This window comes from Zootoca vivipara, chromosome 5 (genome assembly GCF_965207765.1).
Source record: "Zootoca vivipara chromosome 5, rZooViv2.hap1.1, whole genome shotgun sequence".
Classification (NCBI taxonomy): Eukaryota; Metazoa; Chordata; class Lepidosauria; order Squamata; family Lacertidae; genus Zootoca; species Zootoca vivipara.
Window position 1 is genome coordinate 36,443,468 of NC_142588.1, and position 16,408 is coordinate 36,459,875.

General features: G+C 41.4%; 1 protein-coding gene across 5 annotated transcripts in view; it reads right to left on the bottom strand.

Moving 5' to 3' along the window:
- Positions 1-16,408, bottom strand: part of INPP5A (inositol polyphosphate-5-phosphatase A) — a 235,040-nt gene that overhangs the window by 82,497 nt on the left and 136,135 nt on the right. The window lies entirely within an intron of this gene.

Sequence of the window (16,408 nt, forward strand, 5' to 3'; positions counted from 1 at the left end):
CCAAAAACCCACTCCTGGCCACACCAAGCTTTCTTCATTTCAGCATTATTAAATTTAGGGTGGTGGTGGGGGTGCATGTCATTCCATTATTAATATTGTTACAACAATCCAGAATGAGAAATCCTTGTTGATCTACTGAAATTCAGCCAGATACAATACAGCCAGATCTAGCACACCCTTGATCTAGGATGCCTGGAGGAGCCAACCTGGAGGAGCTTCTCTGCCACTGAAAGAAAACATTGATGAGCAGGTGCTCATGTTTGGATGTGTGTCTGCATGTGACCAGATGAGTTTAAAATGGCACCTCTGGTTAAGAACTTAATTCATTCCAGAGGTCTGTTCTTAACCTGAAACTGTTCTTAACCTGAGGTACGTCTTTAGCTAATGGGGCCTCCTGCTGCTGCCGCACCGCCGGAGCACGATTTTTGTTCTCATCTTGAAGCAAAGTTCTTAACCTGAGGTACTATTTCTGGGTTAGCGGAGTTTGTAACCTGAAGCGTTTGTAACCCAAGGTACCACTGTACCTTTTTCATTGCTAGATTAGGCAACAAAAAGCGTAAAGGCTAGCCACTGGTGTGGACATTGTCTCTCGTCACTTAGCCTCAGCCCTCCCATCAAAAATACAGTGGTACCTCTGGTTACGAACTTAATTCGTTCCAGACGTCCGTTCTTAAGCTGAAACCGTTCTTATCCTGAGGCGCGCTTTCGCATCCTGGGGCAAAGTTCGCAACCAGGAGCAGCTACTTCCGGGTTAGTGGAGCTCGTAACCTGAAGCGTTCGTAACCAGAGGTACCACTGTAGAAGCACCAACTGTATCAGGCAAGGCAAACAGCTGAACATAAATAAACCAGCTTCTTGCAGGTGCTGATTGAAGTTCATTATTGTGAAGAAATTTGGAAGTGTAGCCTGTCAAAAAATGTTGCAGTGTCGAGTGCTCCTCTTCAGAGTTCCATCCATGCTATACTACTGCTACTACTATTATTAGTAGTAGCAGCAGCAATATTACTACTAGTATACTCCCCCCCCCCGAGTATATTCCTTAGGAATGAACTTCAAATTGAAGTAGGCAAATTTGAAAAGAGATTTATGAGATTTTTTGAGGTGAAAAATATTATGATGCTACAGCTTGAGTAATAGGAATATGGTTTCTATGACAGTTTTGATACTTTAAGTTAAACAACGACAACATGTATAGCTTTGCTCCTGGGAAAGCTACCTGTTGCAAAAAAAAAAAAACAAGAAACCCTGAAGGCGTGAAAATAAATACATCAAACTGGCCTACTGCTTAGTAAAATAATTTGTGTTAAGATATTTTCTAGAGGGTGGGGCATCAGAATATGCTGCCAGATTAACTCGATCTGCAGCCTTGCTTTGAGTGATCTCAGAGAGATGAATGGGTTTGAACGAGCAGCATACGAAAAGCATGTACTCCTTTAGGTTTTAGCAGTTAACAACTATAAATCTCGACAGCTCATCAAATATCAAATATATTCAGGAGGGTGTTCCCCTCCCCAACTGACCAGGAGAGCTTTAGAAGTGGCTTCATTGTAATCCTGCATTACAATTTCCTTTTGAACATGCCATGAATCAAAATTTCCTATAAAAGGTTGCAATTAATCACCCAATGGAGTGATAAATTTCAATGGTGTAAAAAAGGAAGCAGCCAAGTCATGTCACCAGCATTAATTTAATGTTTCACAGTGGGAGGATCTGATTCTATTTCACATAGTTCTTATCTGATGTCCGCATTGCATCATCAAAAATACTGTAATTTATCTGCAAGACTTACAACCCAATCCTATGACGCTACCACAACCGATCGAGTTAAAGGAGCCCACCACTGGAATGAGGCCACCATTTGCTGCTCCATCTCTTTGGGCTGGTATGACTGCTTGGCAGAATAGATAATGCTGCTGAACCAATGCTGAATATAAGGTAGCTTCCCTTGCCTCTGTATCCTGAAACCCAGGAGAACATGACCACTTCCTCCCAAGTTTCCAAGCACTTCCACTTCATCAATCAGTTCCTCCCTCTTGGTGTGGATCAGGTCCAAGGTAGATGATCCCCTTATTGGTTCTTCCACCTTCTGGGAAATGAAATTGTCAGCGAGGCAATGGAGGAATTTGTCAGACCTTACACTCTTGGCAGAGTTTGAGACCCAACAGATATCAGGGAAGTTGAAGTCCTCCAGGATTATTATTTCTCTCCTTTTTGAATGTTTGGCCATCTGCTCTAGTAAGGCATCATCCAAGTCTTCAGTCTGGCTTGGCGGTCTATAGCAGACTCCCATAGTAAGGTCACACTGTCGTTCCTCTCTCCTACAATTTTTACCCATATACTCTCAATCTGCTTTTCATGCTCCAGGTCATGGATTTCTTCACAGGTGTACACATCCTTTATATGTAATGCTACTATATTTGAGTTACTTGTGACATCAGCAACCAGACTGAGTGACCTAATGCCCTCCAGGGAACAATGACTATTAACATTTTAACTGAACATGCAGGAAGAATAGTCCAAAATGACCATTAGGAAATGCCATTGGGCTGCTTCAGCTGCAACACACCAAACCATGGTTTGTGAACAAGTTTGAAGACCCCCATGCCCACAGTACCTTGCTATGCTTCCATCCCCTCCTTCTCTCCTTAGTGCCTCAGTTCCTTCCCTTTGTTCTTGAATTGAGGAAAAACTATGTTGCTTATAAATCTGGCCGATTAGGTGACATGCCACTCACAGCTTGCTTGTTTGAGTGAAATGAGAAACAGTTGTTTGCTTTAAAGCAGGAAACAAAACCAGAAACAGTGGATCATGAGGGGAAGAAGAATGGAGAAGTGGTTGAGCCTGAGGGTCCTTCTGGCCTTGTTGATGTAGAACCAACTCATGGGTTTGGCATTATGTCTGAATCAGCCCACAGCCAGAAAAAGTGTAATTCTGCCGTTTAGTCTCAACGTTCCATGTTTTTAAATGTATCCGTCACATGCAACATATGCTTTGTGAAGTGTTTCCATAGGTGAATATTCCGGCGGGGGTGGGGGCAAGATGGAAAGCAACCATCTATCACAGTTATGATCCACTTGCTTGCTGTTGTTAGATCTGTGATGGTGCCTTCCCTTCTTGTTCAACAATGATTCACATGCCACATTAAGTACTCTTACTCAGTTCAATATTTGCAGCAACGGCTGTAGCAAATATAAAAATCCATACTCAAAACTGACTAACTTATGAACCATAAAACTGCAATATGAATTCCTGACTTTGGCCCTCAGTAAATTACAAGTACTGCCTGAACTCAACATAACTGAGAAGCAGTCTCCCATGCTATGTCCCATCCACAAATTTCCCTCCACAACTCCAAGACTTGCTTCTCTAAAAAAGAAAAAAAGAGAAAAATTTGAATGAAAGATGAAGTGGAGGGCACATAAACGTTAAGAGGTTGCAGGCAGCTGACCAGTTTATTCCATTATTTATACTAACATGGACATAAATGGAATTTCAGAGTCGCAATGCACTGAAGGAGTTCATTTCATGACAAGGGCCTCCTCAGTTATTACGGTACCTGTAAAGAGGGGGAATGAGTAGCAAGGGGCTGTGGGGCTGCGCTTTCAGTATCACTAAAAGCTTGTGTAGGCAACTAACAAGTGGTTGCTTTTGCAACGGGGAGTTTCATTTGCTCATGGAGTCTTCTTGCGTGACGTAGAATGCTGATTTTCCCGGGTTCGAAATCACTCAGAGAACTCCATGAATACAGCAGTCTCCCCACTGCAGAAATGAAAATTCAAGCACTGCAAAAATAGGGGGCAAGGGGAAAAGTGCAGCCCTGCAAATCCCTTGGTACTCGCTTTCCCCTTTCATGCAAGTAAGCACTGAAAAGGGGTAATAATGAATACAGTACCTTCAAGGCACAGGGAAGAGGGGGGAAGGGAACCTTTCAAATTTATCTCAACGGATGAGACATCATAAAGCGTGCTTGAATAGGAGATTATGCTGATGCTGCTGGTAAAGAAATGGAAGAATTTCTAAATCATTACTCTAAATGGAACAAATCAATAAGCCCTTTAAACACAGATATGCATAATTTCTACTTAAAACTGAACACTACATTCATTACACTGGAATCCCATGCTTCCTCCAAGGTGATTAGGTCGGCGTTACCTCAAATTAATCTCAGCATCCCGTTGAGGAGGATTAGGGGGAACATTAAGAACATACAAAGAGTGCCCAGACCAAAGGCTCATTTAGGCCAGCATCCTGTTACCGCAGTGACCAACTAGATGCCTACGGGAAGCCTGCGAGCAAGACGTAACTGCAAGGACAGTCTTCCCACTTATGCTCTCCAACACCTGGCATTCAGAAGCACCAGCCATTGGCAGCCATATCCTCCATGAATGGATCTAATCCCCACTGAAAGCTGTCTAAGTTGGTAGCCTTGTGGTAAGGAGACAGTGGCCATCCAGAAGCTTCATACCAGAGTGGGCTACTGAAAGCGTACCTCTGTGGCCCACATTTTAGCACTCTCATTGTGGCACTTAATTAAAGCAGAGTCTGGTTTCCAATGGAATTCCAGTTTTCAGGACTTACTTGCAGCCCATACGATGAACTGCTTTGTTCAAGTGGGAAGAATATACACCGGGTGATCAATCACTGCTTTGGGGTTGCATTCATAATCTTACTTTCCAGAGTCTTATCTTTTAAAAAAATTGTTATTAAGACCCACTATCACAGTCACACTTTCACTCAAGTCTGATATGCTTTAAGGTTTGTCAAGCTACCTGGAAACAATTCACCAAGGCTACAGAAGAAAGCTTCTATCTGTTTCTATCTGTTTAGAGTTGGTCCTTGTCTGAATACATTTTGCAAAACAACAATGAATGGATAGATGGATGGAAAGAAGGTCTGGTAAAGGGTTTTTTTTGGGGGGGGATAGATGGCTACTATTGTTCCAAGGGTGGCCAATATTTTTCCTGGTGTTTTAAGTGATTAAAGTTTTACATTAATAATTGAGACTTTACGGCTTTCTTTAACAACAGCAAAACAAAACACTCTAAGCAAATAATTGGCATTTGGGAGTTCAAACCCTTTCAGAAAGTTGTTGTTGTTGTTGTTATATAAAAATGTTGGAGGAATTTAGTTATTTAAAAGAAGAAGTAAGAAAGAGGATGTAGGAACTTTAGACAGCCAGCATTTTACTATTTTGCCTTCAGTACTGACAAGAAATATCAACAACCTCAGATATGCAGATGACACAACCTTGATGGCAGAAAGTGAGGAGGAATTAAAGAACCTTTTAATGAGGGTGAAAGAGGAGAGCGCAAAATATGGTCTGAAGCTCAACATCAAAAAAACCAAGATCATGGCCACTGGTCCCATCACCTCCTGGCAAATAGAAGGGGAAGAAATGGAGGCAGTGAGAGATTTTACTTTCTTGGGCTCCTTGATCACTGCAGATGGTGACAGCAGTCACGAAATTAAAAGACGCCTGCTTCTTGGGAGAAAAGAAATGACAAACCTAGACAGCATCTTAAAAAGCAGAGAAATCACATTGCCTACAAAGGTCCGTATAGTTAAAGCTATGGTTTTCCCAGTAGTGATGTATGGAAGTGAGAGCTGGACCATCAAGAAGGCTGATCGCCGAAGAGTTGATGCTTTTGAGTTGTGGTGCTGGAGGAGACTCTTGAGAGTCCCATGGACTGCAAGAAGATCAAACCTATCCATTCTTAAGGAAATCAGCCCTGGGTGCTCACTGGAAGGACAGATCGTGAAGCTGAGGCTCCAATACTTTGGCCACCTCATGAGAAGAGAAGAATCCTTGGAAAAGACCTTGATGTTGGGAAAGATTGAGGGCACTAGGAGAAGGGGATGACAGAGGACAAGATGGTTGGACAGTGTTCTCGAAGCTATGAACATGAGTTTGACCAAACTGCGGGAGGCAGTGGAAGACAGGAGTGCCTGGCGTGCTATGGTCCATGGGGTCACGAAGAGTCGGACACGACTAAACGACTAAACAACAACAACAACTGACAAGCTGGGGGGATGGGAAAATATTTCAGTTCAGAAAAATGCAAGCCTTCCTAATTCACACTTCCAGAAGCAATATATAAATTAAAGCACAGCTATTCTTCAAAATTTGCATTTTTTTTCATTTTCACAGAAGTTTAGTATCAGATATGGGTGCAAAAATGCGCATATATATATATATATATATATATATATATATATATATATGGGAAGTATGCATCTAACATAAAAACTACTATATTGAGGGGGAAATTACAGTATTTCAAAAATCTGTGTATCGGGCAAAACGGCATGCAAAAAAGTGTCTATTAGGAGAAATGTGTGCTAAAATGCTAATGATTTTTCAGGAGGACTTTTGAAAACATAAATCACAAGCCAGTGTAGAAAATGTGGTGAACTGAAATTAACACTGGAATAAGAGGCAGTAGCAAACAAAAATTTGAACAGAATTGGGAGAAATTTGGAAATTATATGAAACAACAATGCCCCGCAATAAAATCTTGGATCCATTTCTAAAGATCGGTACTGGGTGTAAGGATTATAAAATAGAAGGGAAAATGAGTAAAACATAGAAAGGTGAGGGAAGCAGTATCTAACAAAATTTAAGGAGATCAAGAAGCAGACAAGTGGGAGTATACGAATGGGGAGGATAATGTATTTGTTTTGAAGATTTATGAGATATAATTTGTATATGATTTGTTTTAGTTGAATTAGATTGAGTAAGAAGATTGAAGTATGTAATAGCAGGTATGTATTTGTATTATGATACTAAATCTGTTAGGGTTTGATTGTTGTAATTTGATGTAATTTAATTTGATTTGATATGTTTTGATTTGAATCTCAATAAAGTTTATTTGGAAGAAAAATGAAATTAACACTGGAAAACTGATAGAAAACTAAATTGACAGACTTGCCCCTTACTTATACCACAATCCAATGCATGTTTACATAGAAGCAAATCTCAGTGCATTACTCCCTAATGAACACATTTAGGACTGAGGTCTGACTTAACAGTATTAATTTAGTACAACTTTTCTGACTAATTTTCAATACATTAAAGGCTTGCCTACCTATTTCTTCATATGCAAAAAAAGTGAAATGTAATCTTTTAAGTAATTAAACTTTATTCCATAAATGCCACTCAAAATTTGCAGCAAGGTGGTTTAAGATCCATAGGATTTTTTCCCCTGGCTCCTTCAATATGTATTTTATGCCTTCAAGTTCATTTCAGCCTTCCAAGGGAATAATAAAAGACAAGGAGAGATGCAGCTGGCTTTCAATACTTATTCCCTCGGATACTGCAACAGAGATGGACAGGATTTTGGGGAGGGGTGATGGAAGAAGGAAGCAGTTGCGTATCAGCTCTGTGTGTGTGTTGGGGAGCTGCTGAACATGATTCAGTGTGACAAGAGGCACAGTGATCTGGCTAAACCATTTCTCAGCGCACTTTGTAAGGAGGATCAGCTGCATTATTCCTTTAATAGCCATGTCTAATGCAATAGGCAAGCGGGTTTTGTCCCGAGTCAAGGTATCAGCTGCAGGTCAGAAGGTAACATTCTGTTTACAAGATTATTTCCTAAAGCACTTATCTCGCCTTCGGTGTGAAAAGTTGACTTTTCTGTTTGTAAGGGGGCCAAAAGAATTGAGGGAATGGGAAAAATTAGCTACACTGGGCTGGAGCTGAATGCCATCAAGTGGGAGGTCTGAGAAGGGCCTGCTGTGGCTCTCAGCAGGATACCTTATTACCCACGTCATCGCAGTTCATTCAGGCAAGCAGTAACAGTGTCACCAACATTCCCACACAAAGACAAAGTTCTTCACACAGTCTATAAACATGCTTCCCCTGGCCGATTCATCCTAGCTTGACACCAATGAAAAGGGGGTTCTTCTCTCACTCTTTTTTTTTAAATGAATAACAAAACAAAACAAAACAAAAATCCCAACCTCAGGCCAAAAAGGATGAATGGAAGGAGGGAAAAAAAAGAAAGCAGTTGCATTGTCACATATCTAGGGAAGAAACAATTTGGAGGTCAACTTTATTTAATTCTCACAGACACCTTTCTAATTGTACGGAAAACTTGGGAGGCTAAAGATTAATATTTTATCTACTCTCATGTTTATAGGTCTACTTTTCCGAGAGCTGGCAATTCCCACCGTGGGTGTGCTTTGTGTACCAATGAAGGCAGTGACATTAAACAGCGTTGCAGGGTAATTTGATGTTAACAATGAAAGAGGGACGGACACACACACACACACACACACACACGCTGAAAGGACACACACAGGGAAATAATAATAAGCAAATATTTAGTACGGAATTCAAGCACACAAGCAAAGCCATTGAGAACTCAGCAGCGACGCAGAGAAGAGTTTAAACTCTTTTCAAAACATATTTAAAGGGAGCTTTGTAATGTTCTGAAAGTCCCATGCTGCATATTAAATCTGAGGACTCTACTCAGGCAGCTGACATAAAAACGTACCTTGACATCTATAAAGTTGCCTTTATAGAAGAGCATGGCAATTATTTAACTTTAAAAAAAGAAGAAAAGAAATAAATGCTTTAAAGACAAGAAATACTGTAGTTTTGACAAGAGGCCAAACAACACGACCAACTAATTGTATCAATTTGGTGTTAGTGTTTGGCAGCATTTTTGTTGTTGCTGAAACGACTTGTCCTACTTTCAAGTTAATCTAAACTTTGAAGCCAGAGTCTATTTCAATTTGAATCTAGTAAAAAAATAGTAGCCTGCAGTAGGTCTCAACATGCAAGCCGAAACAATTCTTTTCCCATTATGTATCCTCCCTGAAAGGTTTAGAAAGCGGTTGAGATAAGTAGAGACAATAGGAGTGTTTGCATACATGAAGGATGCTAAATCCCCCCCCTTTCAAAATGACAAGAAAGGGATCTCAATGTGGTTCCAGAATGAAGGTCACAGAAAGGTTATCGGATAGAGGATGTTGGATTTTATATTTGCTCTTAATAGAAAGTATAGTTAGGAAGCGTTTTTCAGCTCCAAAGGAAAGAGAATGTTTGGATTAAGAGGCACTAGACTTATATTGCTGAATATAGGGACAAATAAGATGATTAAATGCTTACAGGACTTTATCACCGTGCATGAACTCACTATTGAGAAACCCTCTTCTAAGTGCCCACCAAAGCAAAGCAATGCTATCCCTCTCTTCTCTGCCCATGCACCCCCTTAAATTTCATTCTAGGGGTTCCCCCAACCCTCTGGAGCAGATTTGAGGAGGGCGCACAGTGTGAAAAGAGGGCGAAAACGTCTGTTGGGAAAGCAGAATCTTTGTGCTGATGGGACATGTAACTAGAATACCACCCAAAATAGCTAAGGCCACCAATCTCAGGAGCTCAGTATCTAGTCTCCATTGCCTCCTGTTGAAGATTCTGGAGAAGACATCATGAGGTAAGTTCAGATCAGGAAAGCAGGCAGCTGAGGAGGCTGCAGAGCACGAGAAACATTGAATGGAATAAACAAAACCACACATGGGCGACATTCACCCCAGCCACCTTGCAATGACAATGTTAACCCAACTCTCACCCATCAAAAGTCATCTCTCTCTCTCTCGGCAGAAAGATGGGTGCCTTTTTCACAGTGACAGAAAACCTCCGAGAGGTTGGAGGACAGGTTTTGGCATAGCCCTACTCTAGAGAGAAAGGCCGATGAGTAGCAATAAATAAGGGCCTGGAAGTAAAGAGCCACAGGTACAGGCCCTAGTTCAGTGCTAAGAGTGTGTGTTTGAAACCCTGAAGAGCTTCTGCAAAACAGAGTAGACATTACCGAGCGACAAGGACCAATGGCCTGTCTCACTGTAAGGCAGATTACCATGTCCGTAGATGGAAGGAACAGCAGGCATGGCTTTAAAAGGGTATAAGACAAGTTCATGGAGGGTAACGCTTTCACTGGTTACTAGTCATCATGGCGTGCCTAACCCTGGAAGACCACTTGCTGGTAACAGCGGTAAAAATCTGGTTTGTCACTGTGAGAAAGAAGCAGGGTTCTGGATTAGGCAAGTTTTTGGCCTGTCCTACCAGGGCTCTTCTCACATTCTATAGTTCTTTGAATTTCTGAGGAGAACCTTGCCCTGTACTTCTGAACAATCCTACTTGCGACTATGGCCTGCAGAACCCATCTAGAAAGGACTGGCTAGAAACATAAAGGGGAAACATAATTGATGACAATCTAAGAGCAAATGAAAAAGGCCTAATGTAAGTGCTTTCACCGACACGTTTGAAATGTTGTAACACTGACATTAAAAAGCTCAACTTTATCATATTCTTGAACCTCTTGCTTTTTTTAAAAAAAAATACACAATAACCAAAACCTATTAATAATACAAAAAAAAATTCAAAAGGTCAAATAGCAAACAACAAGATGAAAGGTGTTGTCAAGAGGCTTAGGTAATCATCTTAATACTCAGGGCATTTGGCAGCACCGTTTAACTAATATGCGAGTTCACTTTTAATTTCAATATAGTGCCACAGGAACAACAACAAAAGCTATATATTTTTAATTAATTACCATGTCAGCAGATATTAAGATGGCAAGAAAGACCACATCAATAATATATATGTAATTCAGGGAAAGGATTACAAGAAGAGCTATAAAAATCAATTTTTAGAGCTCGAAAACTGGCTCACTTTAGTTGGAACGATATTTCCCTTCTATTGACAAAACCATGATCTTATCTGACACTGACATTCACCTAATGCAATGTTAGATATGTATAATGATATAAGCACTTGTCAATTCTGCTACAATAAAACACAACTCTACTCCTACTGAAATGGGCAAGGCTGCTGTAAGTGAGAACTGTTTTCCCTGGAGAAAGAATGCTTTTAGTTAGGACAGATAATATGTCCACTCTGTCCCATTTTTGCATCCATCTGTGATTTTTTTATTTAAAGAAACCGTACAAAGATTTGTAATTCAATACAAATTTTACATCAATGTTTGTACTTCTAAACCTATCCTAAAACACATATTTTGGTATTGTATTCGTGTGGAATATGAAGATAATTATGCCCCGATCCACCTATTAGCATGAAGGGCAACATGTGCAGTTCAGATTTGTAGGGAAGCGGTTCATTCATAAGAATGATCCTATGACTCAAAAGTCTAAATCTTTGTGCTAAGATTGTCCTGTGGATCCAGACTAACAGCTTTGGTGGGAGTAACTGGATAAGCAGGGTTTTTTGAGGCCAGTTAGTTACTATTCAAAACTCCATGATGCATAATTGTATCTCAGTGTTATATACCTCATGCCAAGTTCAAGAAGAAGAATTCAAAGAAGTTCAGCAATAGGATGATAATCACACCCTCGATTAACTGCCTGGTGCTTCACATTTTCTTACATGGAGATTGTAATATGCAACAACTATCCTTCCTTTCTAACCAGCGGCAGAGGAAGCCGCTCGGGCGCCTGGGGTGAACTGCCCATAGGGAGTCTGCCTGCCTCCTCCCACTCGGCCGCCTTACAACTGGGGGGGGGGGGGAGGCAGCGGACGGACCGTTTGGGTAGTGAGGAGCCTGCGTGCGCCCAGGAGAGATGCATGGCTCGGGCATGCTTCAGGCCCCACGGTGAGTGCTGCCCGGCATTTTGTCAACCCCCTCAGTGGTGACACCCGGGGCGGCCAGCACCCACTGCACCCCCCATCCTCCACCCCCGTTTCTAACCTAAATACAAGAAGAATGAATACCCAGGGAGTTACAGCTACTAATGGCCAGTGCTATTCGTCTCTCTCTCCCCCCCCCCCGATATTACAAACTGGCTGTGTTGGGTACAGGGAGCTAAGCACATTATTCTTCAAACCGTGGCCTAGGATTGCATTTCTCTATGCACTGCACTATTTGCAGAGTATACAAAACCAGTGTGTGGATTGTGTTCTGTTTCTCTGTGCTATCTGAATAACAAACATTCATGACTTTCTGCCCAGTGGTGTCAGGCACCTATAAAGATGAACTAGTAAAAGACAGAAAACAGATTGGGGGGGGGGAACCAAACATTGATGACAAAACAAAATGTAAGAAGATAGCTAGGCAGCAATCCCTTATTTGAGGGATAAGGTAAAAGTATACCTATTTTAGACCCTTATGAAAATAAAGGAGCAGGAGGAAAGCAAAGAAGATAAAAGTTGAGATGGCCCAATGAGTTTGATTAAAAGTTGTCATCCTATTTGATGTGCTGGGGGAAAAAACCCTTTAAAATTGTAGTGATCTGTAGATCCAGGATGCAACCACATTTGCTAAGTAGCAAGTCCCACTGAACACTGTGGGACTTGCACCTGAGTAAACATGTACTGTTGGTGTCTTTGGCTAGAAGCTAAAATATATCTGACCATTTATTTAAATCTCTGCCAAGAGAGCCTGCTCATGTTACAATTTTCCTGCTTTAAATAATAATAACAACAGCAGCAACAGCAATATAAATAACAAGAATAAAGGAGTATTTACAAACACTCCAGGCCCTCCAATTGGTCAAATGACCCAGATCTTTAACACAAGGTTTGCCTCTGCCTAGAAACGAAGTGGCTTTTCTTCCTCTCATTCAGCTGCAAGTTCTGGGAAAAGCCCAAAGAGAAACATTTAGATCGGAGGGGCCTTTGAGAAGATGTGACAGTTGACTGATGAGCATCCATAAAATGACAAAGAATTGCTGTGTGGAGCCTATGCCTCACATCTCCTCACCCTGGGAAACTAATTGCTTTGAATTGTTAATAGTAACATTATTTTTCTGGCAATCATTTCTTTTGAATACTCAAAATGAGCATGAAACAGCTCCTTTGACTGGACATAAAAGTTAAATGTCCCAATGTTGATCAAATTAACTTCAGCTATGTTACAATGGACTATATTTGTGAGAAAATAATGAAGGTCACAAAGCAGGGCTTTATGCCAAGATTTCACAGTTGTAATGTAAAAATAATTAAAAAAATGTTTCTGTTCAACTAGACCAAGCTACGCCTTTTCTTTAAAACAGAAGGGCACTGTCATGTTCGAAAGGGGGGGGACACCCCCCTACTCTAAGTCACTTCAGGGTGTTTCAGAGCACAACAAGAACAGTCTCTGGCTGGTGTCTCAGCATCCTGGTTGCAACTATAATTTTTGCTGAATGTACCCAAATCCTTCAGTTCTTGCTTGGGTGAAAAGTGTCTTGGTTGAGTTCCTTCTCTCTCCGCTAGAATACAGATCTGATTCAAAATAGCAAAAGCTCTCTGCGATTCAGGGGGAAATGTTAGGAATTGTAAATAGTAGCTATGCAACTTAGTGAAGAGCAAATTCTGTTTCCAAAGCATCTTTCAAAAATTTAACGGGTAATTGTTTTTTTGTTTGGTCAGAAAAACTTAAGAACAGAGCCTGACGGAAAGCGTTTCCATGAGAAGCTTCTGAGGTTTGGTGCCGTTCTTACCATAAAGCTTTGAAATTGCTTTCCAACTGGTAAAGCTATATATATATAGCAGCTTTAAAAAATAATTAAGGGTGCACTATACACCTGCTCTGTTTTTGGAAAATTTGATTCTCTTTATCAATGCACCAGCTTTTTCTCTGTGATCATGATTTTCAGCAGTTTTAACCCCCCAAATGTTAAACTACATTATAACTACTTTATACAACATGTGCCTTTTTCTTCTTCTTTTTGGTAGGTTCAACTCTTTTTATCCACCCTATTTCCCCCCCCCCCCTTTAAAAGTTCATTTGCATTTGTTTCCTTTTTGCAAATAATTAAGACGGGAATGCAGCCTATGGTGGTCACTTCAGTCTTGCATAAATTGCTGCTATTAACTGGCTGTTCACACTGGCCAAGATGCGCCTAGCAGACAGGACTGCTTCACTTACTCCCACAGCGACTTAAATCAACTGTGAAAAGATGTTTCAGTTTCATTCAGTGAGGGGTTTAGCTCATTAAACTCTTTTCCTTCTCAGCATTGTTCCCGAAAAGCTTGAACTGCAGTGGCTGTTAAATGCTCTTTAGCAGTTTAAAGGCTTTAGAGGAAAAGACTTATCAGCCTCTGGTTTTAACAGCACTAAATCTGCATTATTAGGGCATGCAGATAAGGGGATTTAAAGGCCTGCCTTGAAAACCTCCTCTCTTCTGTGTTTATCTGGCACTGCCATTGCTCCTGTAGCTCAGCTGGAAATGTAGATCTATGAAGCTTTAAAGGGAGATTAAAAGCCAAGAAAAGAAGTAGTTTCTTTCCTATAGATACTCTCACTTTCCCCTTTCCTACTGTCTGAAGGAGTGATGGCAGACAATGGTCCAAGATGGTTCCCAAAACCTTCTGAATGGGGGCACTGTTGGTGGTAGCATTCATTCAAAGTGAGCTCCAGTGTATTGTCCTCCCCAATCAGCAGATCAGAATAGAGTTTGCTGGTGGCTGCCAAAAGGTTAGCAGTGCTGATGAAAGGGGTTTCCCATTATTCACTGCTCTTACAGAACTCCCCTTTTGTGCCGGGCAGCCCATCATTTCACTACGGAGGTCCGGATCTGCGGCTGGCTGCTTTCTCAAAATGAGCAATCTATGTGAATGTAAGCCCCCACAGTGGTAGTGCCACCTAAAAAATGGAGGGTTTTTCTTCTTCTTCTTCTTTTCCTCCTGAAAAGGCAGGAGAGCTGGGTCTGGTTTTGGCACTGTCACATTCTAATGATATACCGCCATGACATCCTTGACCCGCGGTTAACACTGTTTAGCCCTCACTCTCGCTTGCCGAGGCATTTGTGGAGGGGGTCTAAGTGTCTCCAAAAGAGCTAAAAGGAAACACACAGTGCAAGTTTAAAAAACAATGCAAAAGTGCTTTACAGCTCTGTCAGCTCCTTTAGACCACAAGAAGAGATGGAGGAATAAATACCAGATGGGAAAAAAAGTATGAATAATTATTTCATCTCGAATAATATTATCCTGAAGGAAGCCTAGCTAGTCAGGGCAATAGCTTAATAATATAACATACAGTATGGGGGTGGGGGTGGGGAGGACAGACAGCCAATCATTCTCCAGATGTGGGCTACAGGCCAATTTCCGGTGGACCACCTAGTGCTTGCTGGTTGCTAGGATCTTTGCAAAGAATGCTGGACCAGGTGGATGTAAATCTCTGCCTGCAAAGCACTTCTTAAATTCTTAAGGAAGAGTTGCACCCACAGGATCACGTAACACAGATCTGGCTATGCCTGAACTGGTGTGAGAACCTGAGTATTCTTGCTTTGTTAATTTAGTACGCACGGGTGAAACGATTGAAGTCAGACCACCCCCATTAGAATTAAAAATGACAACTACACTCGTCTATTTCTAGTTCTGGGATTGAGTGAGCGGAAGAACCGTTTGTAGACTCCTTAACCACAGAGGTTGGGGCATGCCAGCCAAGGCAGGACATCAGTCTTCTACCAGACAACTCGCGTAAACTATCCAAGCCCCATGCCAAATTCTCATTCTCTCTCTCTCTCTCTCTCTCTCTCTCTCTCTCTCTCTCTCTCTCACACACACACACACACACACACACACACACACACACACACACACATTCTAGCTAGCAACCTCCTCCACCTTGCAGATATGAAAAAGCAGGAAGAACTGGTCAGTGCTAAACATTTAGTTTACCTTTAATACTAAGCTTTATAGAAGGTTTCTAAGTTTTGGGAGGGGAAAAGCAACCAGGGTTTCTAAGACTATTCTAAAAATTATTGCAATTTCCTAGGTTGAAATATAGCCTACAGTGTGAACCAATGTGCAAAGCTAAGTTATAACCAAATATGCACTAACACTGCACTTTGAGTTATGCAAAGGTTATGCAATTAGCCGTCAGAGATCAACCACAGATGCCCTAGGTGGCCTTCAGCAAATTAGCAGTCCACTCTCAGTTTCTTACCTATTATTAGTAATGATATTTGCAGACTACCCTTCAACTTGAGTTCTCAGGGCAACAAACACTTGACCATACCAAATAAAGCACCAGAAATAAAACGATTAAACCCCTATAAAATGAGAATAGCAGTGCATGGCAACAAGAAGCAGAAAAGTGCTTGGTGTATGGAAGACAGATTAAAATATATTGAAAGTATTTAAGATATTACAGGATGCCGACAGAAATCCACAACCACCAACTTTAGAGTTAATGGGATTTCCAAGGAAACTATATCAGTAAGTGGGCTGCAGAAGCAGTATAAATGCTCTCTTTATGCCTAATTTTCTAGCAACTCACATGTTCCTCAGTTCATTGGCTTTCGGGGGGAGGGGATGAAATAGGTATCTGGTAAGTTTGTTAAGGCATAGGACCGGACTGGCACACCTGCCTGGTAGGGCAAAGCTGCATCAAAAGCCTCCCTGCAGCGGCGATGCTGCTGCTAGGAAGCTATTGCTGTGGCTCCGCCCCATCAGATGAGCTGC